The following is a 7,175-nucleotide window of genomic DNA, read 5'->3' as shown; positions in this document are numbered from 1 at the left end:
AAAGCTCCCCCAAAGCCTGAGCACCATTTCCATGGGGAAATTCCTGCTGCTGGCCAAGCTGAGACTCCCCTGGCCCAGCCTGAGGCCGTTCCCTCTCCTCCTGTCCCTGTTCCCTGGGGCAGATCCCAGCTCCCACCTCCCACCTCCATCCACACAATCCAGCACTAAAGGGTCACTCCAAGATTTTCTCTCAGCCCTTTTCCTGCTCTCAGTTGTCACCACAGAATTGCAACATTTCATCCATTAGAGCCTGAGGAGGCCACGCAATAATAAAAAGAAAATCCAGGTATTGAGGTTTCCAGACACACTTGAGTGTTGCCCTTTTCATCCCAGAACAGGATCCCTCATCCCAAGGCCTAATCACTCTGTGAAGGAAAAAATATTTCCAATTTCCACCCTGAGCCTCCCCTGGCCCAGCCTGAGGCCGTTCCCTCTCCTCCTGTCCCTGTTCCCTGGGAGCAGAGCCCGACCCCCCCGGCTGTCCCCTCCTGGCAGGGACTTGTGCAGAGCCACAAGGTCCCCCCTGAGCCTCCTTTTCTCCAGGCTCAGCCCCTTCCCAGCTCCCTCAGCCCCTCCTGGGGCTCCAGACCCTTCCCCAGCTCCCTCAGCCCCTCCTGGGGCTCCAGACCCTTCCCCAGCCCCTTCCCTGCCCTGGACACGCTCCAGCCCCTCCAGGGCTCTCCTGCACTGGGAATTTGAGGTGTCTCAGCACCTCAGTGGTGTCAGGGGGGCCAGGAGAAGTTCACCTATCTGAGGTAATTCACCACCAGCTGTGTTGGAATCACCTGTGTCTGCCTTAAAGCACACAGGATTTTATTTTGGATGAACCTTACTGTTTTGCACTGTTTTTCTCATGGGTGTGTAGATTAAGAAATGTACTTATGGAGTGTGAGAGTGACAAAGTGGGGGGAGTTCAGCAAAGAACAACCAGAACTGGAGGCCCTGGATGCTGATGTGGACCCAGCCCTGGAGCACAGAGGGACAATCCCTGCCCTGCTCCTGCTGGACACACAATTCCTCATCCAGCCCAGGGGCCAGTGGCCTCTTGTCCACATGGGCACCCCTGGGCTCGTGTCCAGCCCCTGGCACCAGCACCCTCAAGGCTTTTTCCCACTGGGGCATTTCCCCACAGCGTTCCTGCTCTCCAGGAACTCACACTGTTCCTGTCTGGCTCCCCAGTGCAAGTTTCTATTCCTGCATTTCTGCTGATTTCAGGTGTCCACAGCAGGAAATGGGGCTGAAGAAGGGTCTGGAGCTCCAGGAGGGGCTGAGGGAGCTGGGGAAGGGTCTGGAGCCCCAGGAGGGGCTGAGGGAGCTGGGAAGGGGCTGAGCCTGGAGAAAAGGAGGCTCAGGGGGGACCTTGTGGCTCTGCACAAGTCCCTGCCAGGAGGGGACAGCCGGGGGGGTCGGGCTCTGCCAGGAGGGAACAGGGACAGGAGGAGAGGGAACGGCCTCAGGCTGGGCCAGGGGAGGCTCAGGGTGGAGATTGGAAATATTTTTTCCCTCACAGAGTGGGAAAAACCCTCATCCCTTGGGATTAGGATCCTGTTCTGGGATGAAAAGGGCAACATTCAAGTATGTCTGGAAACCTCAATACCTGGAATTTCTTTTAATTATTGCGTGGCCTCCTCAGGCTCTAATGGATGAAATTCTGCAGTTCTGACAACTGAGAGCAGGAAAAGGGCTGAGAGAAAATCTTGGAGTGACCCTTTAGTGCTGGATTGTGTGGATGGAGGTGGGAGGTGGGAGCTGGGATCTGTCCCAGGGAACAGGGACAGGAGGAGAGGGAACGGCCTCAGGCTGGGCTGGGGGAGGCTCAGGGTGGACATTGGGAACAATCCTTTCTGGAAAGGGTGGTAAAACATTGGAACAGGATGCTCAGGGTTGTGGTGGAGTCACATCCCTGGAAACTTTCCAAAAACTTGTGGATGTGGCACCTGAGGATGGGGTTTAATGGTGAACACGATGGTGGTGCTGGGTTGTGGTTGGACATCACAAGGCTGTCAGGGACTGAAATGATTCATGCCTTGGACATTGTTATGAAAGGGTTTTGCCCATTGTGATAAATGGGTATGATTCGTGCTGATGAAATTGAAACAATAATTACAGTAATCAGTATTTTAAGATAGTAAAATAATAGTTAAAATGTAACTTCGAGGAGAGGGAGGGGGAATGCCCCCCCCTCTTCCCAGCAGATTTTTAGTGATGAGTAGAACACAGGAAGAAACCTAAGATAAGAATATCTAAAATCATCTGAGAGACTGGAAATTCAGGGAAATTCCAAAGAATTATATGTTAATTACATGATATTTATTACCTCAGTGTTCTTAGCAGTGTATTCCCATATGTAATATAAGCTTAATACCCATGTGTAACTCAAGGGGGTCACCGAAAGGACTGAAAGGTGAAGAAGACAAGAAGCCTTCCTCCCCTACAACCCCTAAAGATGAGGAAACCCATGAAAAGAGGATGGTGGAGCATTTGCAGTAGAGGTGGAGATGGGTGGAGATGAGGGCAGGGATGTAAATCTTACAAATCTGTGGTTTTTCATGATACACAAGGAACAAGGCAGGCAGCAGGAGGTCAGGCAGGGAGAGCTCTCCCTTTATTTTCTGACTCCATCTTTTATTCACTTTGATCAGAGGGCCAAGGATCGGCTGTACAGGTTTCCACCTCCTTGGTGAACATCACCATCAGTTATGTTTCTCCTCCCAGAGGAGAAACATGTAGAAACAAAAGTATATAAGTCCTAAAAATACATCGTTTTCATGAAGCTGTGTGAGAATGTTCACTGCAAAGATTCAAACATTCCAAAGCAAGAAAGTTTAGGGCGACACAAATCGAAAATAGGTGGGAAGGGGTGGTGACACACATGATTAAAAAAGTCCAAATTGGTCATTTTGGCTTTGTACAAGGGACGGGAGGTCAAGGTCCTGCTCTGTACCCCACAGTAGATCTTTTGCTCTTGTATTATTTTTAAGAACCAATATTTATATTATTTACTATTTGCAAGCTATTCTAACTTTTGAAGCTGCTAAAATTAAAATTGCTGCTATAATTTATCTTGTTTGGCGTTTTGGGGTTTTTTTTTTTAGATTGGATAATTAGGCAGCACATCCATTTATAACACAGGGAAACAGGGACAGGAAGAGAGGGAACGGCCTCAGGCTGGGCCGGGGGAGGCTCAGGGTGGATATTGGGGATAATTCTTCCTGGAACAGGATGCTCAGGGTTGTGGTGGAGTCACATCCCTGGAAACTTTCCAAAAACTTGTGGATGTGGCACTTGAGGATGGGGTTTAATGGTGAACACGATGGTGGTGCTGGGTTGTGGTTGGACATCACGAGGCTGTCAGGGACTGAAATGATTCATGCCTTGGACATTGTTATGAAAAAGAGTTCTGCCCATCATAACAAAAACTGTATAAAGAAGGTACAACCACAGAAACTTCCCTGAAGATACCTGAGGGACTGTGGAGTGTAAGTTGAACCCCTGGGTGTGCTATTGTTCAATTGTCCCAGCCTAGGGATCAGCAAACACGGCTGAAGGAGAGGAATGCACACACAAAAGAGACAAACACAGCAGAGATCCTCCCCTGGCTGGGTTTGGGGTGTGGAGAGCACAGCCCACAGGGGCCAGGTTACCACAGCCTCCCCAAAAAACCAGGAAGGGAGGAGAAGATTTTGGGTGTGACCTCTGCCCAGAGCACTGAACCCCCATCCTCCCTCACACAAACCCTGAACCCACAGGCCACAATCACAGGATATTCACAGGAGGGACACCTCAGGGGGTGCCAGAATAATCCATCCAAGACCCCCCAGAGTCATTCCTGAAGCCTGGCACCCCAGGACTGCACAGATGCAGCAGAAGGGACAGCCCTGGGCATTCCCACCTGGCCTGAGCTGTGTTAACCCATGGGATTCTCTGCCCTTGTGGGACCATCACCACCAAGAGCAGCTGGGGAGGATCAACAGGACATCCCTGGGATCCATGGGGTGGGGATGATTTCTTTATTCTGGCCCTGTCACTCTTTCTGTCCCCTCTCCTCACCTATTTTTTATCTCTGTTGAGTTTTATCTTCTTTTTTACCAGGGTTGGGATTAAATGCTCCAGACATTATTTCTTGTTTGGACCCAGATGTTCATTAATTCTTATCCATGTTACAGTCTCACAAGCTGTGAGTTCTACAGCACTTCAAGGTAGCAAACTAAAAATGGAGCCCTCTCTCTCTCTCTCTCTCTACAAGGCCTTTTAAGAACAAACTGTCCAATTGTGAAATGACACCTCAATTATTTGGGCTTTTAACCCAATAACCAATCACCCATGGTCTGCAATGTGAATTTTTCTATCCAAGTACAAAATAAATGAAATCAATTATAAATAATTAATATTTTCTATATATTAATGTAATTATATTAATAATAAATAAATTACAAAAACCACCCAGACCATGAAGAAAAAGGTGAAAAAGAAGGACTCAGCCCCTGCCCTAAATCCTCCATCCTGCTTTAGATCTCTATTCCTGTATTCTAAACCCTTCAACTCTGAGTTTTGCCCCCTGTGATATCACACACTTCTATCCCAACTCCACAGGCACAATCCCAGGGCTGTCGCTCAATTTTGGGAGCCTTTTCCAGGGCCTCACGTCAGTGCAGTGTTTGCTGGGGGTCAGTGTCTGTCAGCACAGAGAGTCTGCAATTCTCACTGCCCAGGGTTCTTTATTTTCTCTTTATTTCCTCTCTCTCATATTTACTATCAAATAAAACCCAGATATTATCCCTGGCAGATGGTCTCGTCTGCACCTTAATTCAGGCAGAGGCGTTTTTAGTAACTTTAATAACTGGATCTTGCCAGAGCCTAAAGGTCTTTTCCAGCCTTGATGACTCAGGGATTGTGTTCTCTGACCCCGCAGGCCAAGGTTGTCTCCTGGAGCAGAGCAGGATGACCCTGAGGAGAGTCTGGGAATTCTGTCTGACACTCCCTGACCTCATCATCCCTGTGCCTGTGCCAGAACAAGGACGTTTGTCCCAGGAATTGCTGCCCCACCTCCTCGTGGCCCCTTCCCCAGGCACCTCCTGTTCCTCCTCATCCTCCCCACAGTCCCTGGGTGGCTCCACAGCTCTTGGGGTTTGGCAAATCCACATCAATCCCTCACTCCGTGTTCCAGGGAAGGGTGAAATGGGAACAGCAGCTCCCCCACAGTCATTTCAGCCACACTCCTCCAGCTTTAACCTGAAGGGTTAAAGCTCATGGTACAGGAGAGTTTTCTTCCCTCTGGATCAAAAGCAGAACTTTCCAGGGCATTCCCTTGGATGTGTGACAATGTTCAGGCTGGAGTTGGGCAGCTCCCGATTTCCTGGAGAGTGTCCCCCTCCATCCTGGGTCAATCCACAATCCCTGCAGCAGCAGCTGCCTCCACATGCTCCATGTTCCAGACACAACTCCCCAAAGGAGGGACAGGGATCCCAATGTGGGAATTCCAGGGCTGTAAAAACCAGGGATACACGAGGTGGAGCATCAGAGCCGTGGGATGAGCACAGCCTCACCCAAGGCAGTGAGTCCTGCTGCTGGGATCCACTGCCCTCAGCCCCTGCAATGGGATTTTCAGCCCCTGAAATGGGATTTTCACCAGGAATTTCCTCCTGGAAAGGGTGCCCAGGCCTTGGGAAGAGCTGCCCAGGGAGCTTTGGAGTGCCCATCCCTGGAGGTGTCACCTGGAGGTGACACTCAGAGCTCTGGGCTGGGGACAAGGTGGGCACAGATGGGACCTGATGATTCTGGAGATCTTTTCCAACCTCAATTCCTCCGTGATTGAATTTTGGGAGCTTTGCCAGAGTCAGGTAAAAATGAAAGTTGGTAAGTGAGCAGTGAAGGCAGGTTGAAAAATAACAACTGCATTTGAAAAGGCATTGCAAAATAACATTTAATATTATTAGAAGAATTACATTCATGACTGGTATGGGATACACAACCATCACTTAATGCTCCACACTTCAAGTCCTGCTGCTTCTTCAGCAGTTTACCTTGATTGCACCTTGGTTCCTAATTTTTTCTTTCAGGAAAATGAAATCCTTTGGAATATTTCCAAGTCTCCCTCTGTGGCTCTGCTGTACTGGAGCTGAAGTATCCAAAAGATAAAACTGAGCTTGGTTAGACTTGAAAAGCAAAACCACAACAAAGCAAAAGCATTTCCTCTTCTGGAAAAGGAGAGAATGTCTGGAATTCCAGGCAAAAAAAGGTTTCCTGATTCATGGCCAGTGAGGTTGTTCTGCTTTGGTAGGACCAGCTCAGAGCAGGTCCTGCTGTGGCTCCTCAAGGGATTTATCAGTAAGAGCATAAGGAGGAAACAACCACATGGAAAAGTGATAAAGTTATGGAATAAAGGAATAAAATATTCCCCTTTGGGCCTGTGGAGTTCTGCCCCTCCAGCACTCAAAGCAGGACTTCTAGTTAAAGCCCTTTCCTCCTTTTTTACATGTGATTTATAATTATAAAAGATCTGCTTGGGCACTGATTTTTCTTTTTCTTCTGAAGTGGAAGGATTATGCCAATCCTTTAAATGTCTGAGGCCACTGAAAGCAGTTTAATGTCTTAGATTTTAACAGCCATTTATTTGATAGAATCATGGAATAACAGGATCATGGAATGCTGGACTGGTTTGGGTTGGAAAGGACCTCAAAGCCCATCCAGTGCCACCCCTGCCATGGCAGGGACACCTCCCACTGTCCCCAATGTCCAACCTGGCCTTGGACACTTCCAGGGGCAACCACAGCTTCTCTGGGAATTCCATCCCAGCCCCTCCTCACCCTCAGAGCCAGGAATTCCTGCCCAAAATCCCATCCAACTCTCCTTTATCAGCATTTGAAGGGAAATATCCAAGTATGGAATGCAACCAGCTGGGAACTGAAAATGAAAGTACCAAACCATCCTGAGTTTTCAGCTTATCCATATAAATCATTGAGGATGGGTGGGAAATGAACACCAATATTATAAAAGTGGCCTGCTCCAATATTCAAATAATGCTTTCCAAAGGGTGACTTTTCACTTGTGCTCATTCCAACAGCATCAGAGACCATTAATAAATTATATTAATAGAAATAATTCACATTCCCAATGACCACACCTCAGTGAACCTCCTTCCTTCACTGTAAAAACACAAAAGATTTAAATATTGT

The sequence above is a fragment of the Zosterops lateralis genome, assembly GCF_965231275.1.
Source record: "Zosterops lateralis genome assembly, chromosome: 2".
Taxonomy (NCBI): domain Eukaryota; kingdom Metazoa; phylum Chordata; class Aves; order Passeriformes; family Zosteropidae; genus Zosterops; species Zosterops lateralis.
This window is presented reverse-complemented; position numbering follows the sequence as displayed.